General features: G+C 33.4%; 1 protein-coding gene across 1 annotated transcript in view; it reads left to right on the forward strand.

Annotated features, from left to right (window-relative positions):
• The first annotated feature begins 3,510 nt into the window (after window positions 1-3,510).
• The window catches only part of LOC111619464, a 9,762-nt gene continuing 9,055 nt past the window's right edge, over window positions 3,511-4,217 (forward strand). Inside the window, exon 1 of the mRNA XM_023361194.1 lies at window positions 3,511-3,589. The gene's annotated coding sequence lies outside the window, so the exon portion shown is untranslated. The remainder of the gene's footprint in view (window positions 3,590-4,217) is intronic.

Below are 4,217 nucleotides of genomic sequence, written 5' to 3' on the forward strand. Positions count from 1 at the left end.
CGTTATATAAACGAACGTGTAATATGTAGACTAAATAGTTTACGTTCAGCCATCGCTTAGTTATCTGAATGTCGTTATTCTTAACCCCTCTTACCTTCCAACGTTCTTGGTTTTCAATGACCGTTTTCCATCTAAAATAATCTTTTTTTAACGAATCTAGTCCAACTCCGTTCTCTCAATCTCTTGAATCGAGGTTTCCCTCTTCCTAGATTTTCCGGGACGAAGTTCGGGCTTTTTTCTAGAACTTCCTTAACCTTCGCTGGTACCTCTATTTGAACGTAAACGATTTATTGGTAACAAGAGAGGACAAAAGTAAGCATTTGGTGATCATGAAAAGAGAAACATACAAAAAGGCGATAGAAGATTACATCAGAAAAACTGAATGTGAAAAGGTAAATGTTAAAATTGTTGAAACCATTGATAGAATGGTCAAAAAGCTAAAAGGAGCAAGGCTTTCTACTGTTTTACCTTTTCTTAAGAAGTGCCGGAACCAAAGACCTGGTATTCCAAGATTGTTTGCATTCGCTAAAACACACAAAGAAGGTAAACAAGTACGGCCAATATTGGAAAAATGCAGGGGACCAACTTTTGTCTTAGAAAAAAGATAACACAAATTTATTTCCTCTCAGCTTGATACCAATGCACCAGTGGCACAAGATCCTGGGACTGTGGTTAAAGAAATACAGCGAATATCATTAATGGAAAAAGAAGTAGGAACGGTATTGGATTATGAAGGCTCGTATCCAGTGTTGCCGCAATGAAATTTCAAAACGTACTGAAGCGCCTTCAAAAAATGTACTATTTTCCTTCAAAATGTACTAGTTCTGTGAATACTTTGTTTACGTGCCTATATATATATAGGCACGTAAATTATATATATAGTTTATTGTCAAATAATTTAATTTTAAATCTTATTTTTGGAATGTTTTGAAAGCTATTTAAAATTAAAAACATATCTACACATCTATTACTTATTATAAAATGAGCATTACATTGACAACATTTATTAATAATACTATTGAATTTCATCTTAATTTTATAACCAATCGTGCTTTAAAAAAATAATTATAAATTTGTTATATTATATTATTTTATTCTTTATTATACTTTAAATTTTTTTGATGTTATTGCATCACTTTACGAAGTGGTATATACGTAATTGCATCAGTTTTAGTACCTATTTAATTAATTTCAATCATGACAGCAAAAGATAAGGATGCTTGTTTCTTTTAAACTATTTGATGAAAACGTTACATAAAATTGGGGTTGCATAATCATCTGAAATTATTATTATATTTTTGACTGGAAATTACAGGATTTATGCAATTTTAGTTTAATTAATGTCATATAAAACTGACTGCTCGTACAAGTTTGCTTAAAACATGCAACTCAAAAAACCCCAAAATGGCAGCTCAAGAAGTAGATCACGCGTGTCCTGATCTTCTTATATAGACCTTGGAACAGTCGGAAGCGCGGCCATTTTGGAACCATACGTAACATTAACCCTTATTTCTTTTACTACGATTACTAAAATTGAAGTTCATAATTTAAGAATTAAATTATAGTGGTAGAAAATAATATAAAAGTATTTATAATATTTATACTCGTACAATTTCAAAACTATTTTCTGTAATAATTTGTTTCTGACTTAACGGATATTTTGATATTATTGACGACAAAAGTTTAAAATCATTGATTTCCTTACCTGTCCATTATTTTTGTTTGACGGAGTTGAATTGTTTGGACCACGTGGCATGAAAAATTTTGTCAACGTCCTGATGAGAATGTGCAGACAACTGAACGTATCAAAGACCACTGAGTCAAGACCGTTTACACGTGCAACTATCTATGTTGCTGACGTCGACGGACACACACCATTTGTATGTTGTGATTGGATAATTTAAATTAGCAAGCAGTGACACTAGTGAGACTTTATTAAACTAATTTTTCTCATTTTTTCGTTAAGGCGTGAAATATTATTTTGTACCGTAAATGGTACTTGAAATTTTATAATCTACTGAAAATGTACTAAAAATCTAAATGTACTTTCAATTTACTGGAAAGGGCAAAATGTATCAGAAAAGTACAAATGTACTAGGAACGGCAACACTGCTCGTTATCCTTCCATAAAAATCTTATCATGCAAGGAAGCACTACTTCGAATTCTTGTTCAATAAGGTCCCTGAATTGTTAAATTACAACAGCGAAGTAGTGGAACTGGCTAACCTGATATGCTACGAGTCTATCTTCAGCTATGATGGCCAAACATAGACAGAAAAGGGGAGTTCCAATGGTAAGTCCGATCTCAGGAATTCTTTGTGAGTTGGTTGTTAGAAAACTGGAGAAAAAGTTTTATATGACTTCCGTAATGATATACTATACAGTATTTCAAAAGATATGTAAATGACATCTTTATATTATGGAATAATAGCCGTAAGATAAATGAATTCATTGAAAGCATTAATCGTAACAACGACGGCCTAAAACTGAAATTAGAACAGAGAAGTTCCATAATAATACATTTTTTGGACATCAGCATCCAATTCAGAAAAGGGCATTTATCTACCAGTGTTTACGTTAAACGAACGCACAGTCCGCTTTATATCCCTGGCAATCAAATGATCCTTATCGTTACATGATGGCATCATTCCGGGCTGTAATCAGAAGGGCCTTTCTATATTGTGATAACGTTATGGACAGAGCAAAGGAAATTGACAGAATTTTACAAGTTGCTGTAGCCTTAGAGTATAATAAAGGCACAATAACAGGAATTGTTAGAAGATGCGAGAAGAGCATAATACAGGCTCAATACAAGGTCCCAGTAAAATCACAAAATTCACTTATAACAGATATGACAAAGGCATTATGAAAGAAATTGCAGACCGCAAAGGATCAACAATAATTCAAAAAGAGCCCCAAACTTATATAAAATTTTAAGAAATGACAAGGATAGCATTGGAAAGGAAGAAAAAGCAGATGTGTATAGGATACCATACGAAAATCCACCGCTCGGGATTAAGAAAGGTTATATCGGCGTTACTACAAGGAATTTGAGTGTAAAGCTAAAGGAGCACAAGTATAACATCAAAAAAAGTTCGAACGCGACGGTACTATCCCAGATGGCTCAGACACAAAGTTCGGTAGTTAAATGGGATGATGCGGATTATGAAGCCAGTGAGATCCCCAACATTAGCGAAGACCGCTGATAAAACAGAGATTTATAAGAGCAAATTAGAGGAGACTTGTATTAATGCGCGGGACGCGGAAGGCCTTCCATCGGCCTGGAAGTATATTATTAAAAAATCTGCCGGAAACTCATAATTTACACGTTAATTTTATTGTGCTAGTTGATGTTTAGTAGCATTTCTGAATTTATTTTTATTTTATTCTTTGTTTTTATTATATATATATTTTTTATACATTACTAATATATTATCCTTTTAATCCGTTGCCAGTTTTTTGAAATTTGAATATTTGTATTCGATCTTGTGGAACGAAATCGTCCAATTGTCCGTTTTCAACCTGACGATGGCCTATGGAATAGGTCGAAAACGTTTGTTTTAATTGAACTTTCTCGGCAACGATAAAGGTGTTTGGTTATTTATACCTATATATATCAATATCTATAGGCCTATATATATATATATACTAGCTGTTACCCGCGACTTCGCCCGCGAAAATTTTGCAAGCAAACCCCATTTATATTCAGTATTTCAACAACCATAGTAATTGTTATATAACAACTACCGCTGAGAATGATGAGAATTGCCGAGAATCAAACGAACTATTTTCAATTTGATCAATTTTCTGGAACGTTTACAATCGTTCTATAATCGAACCAATATACAATAACAAATTCAAATTTACAACGGTTCGAACATTTTTAAAATCGAAATAGATAAAAATATTTATAACAATGTCTGAAATGTTATTAATTTAATACATCTAAGTACTCGATGAAGACTAAATCCTCTCCCTCTCCCCCGAGGGGGAATTTCGAAAAATCCCTTCTTAGCGTGCATTCCCATGGTATACCCTACTAAAACGCAAATAAAAACAAAAAATCGCATCTAAAATAGTACAGTAGAAGCCGTTTTTCCGGTTAAGCCTTAAGCCTTAATCCTCTCCCCCCGCGGGAGAATTTTGAAAAATCCCGTCTTATTGTGCATTCCCATGGCATACCCTACTAAAACGCAGATAAAAACAAAAAATCGCAT

This window comes from Centruroides sculpturatus, unplaced genomic scaffold (genome assembly GCF_000671375.1).
Source record: "Centruroides sculpturatus isolate CEXI.00-Female unplaced genomic scaffold, Cexi_2.0 scaffold44, whole genome shotgun sequence".
In the NCBI taxonomy this organism is placed as follows: Eukaryota; Metazoa; Arthropoda; class Arachnida; order Scorpiones; family Buthidae; genus Centruroides; species Centruroides sculpturatus.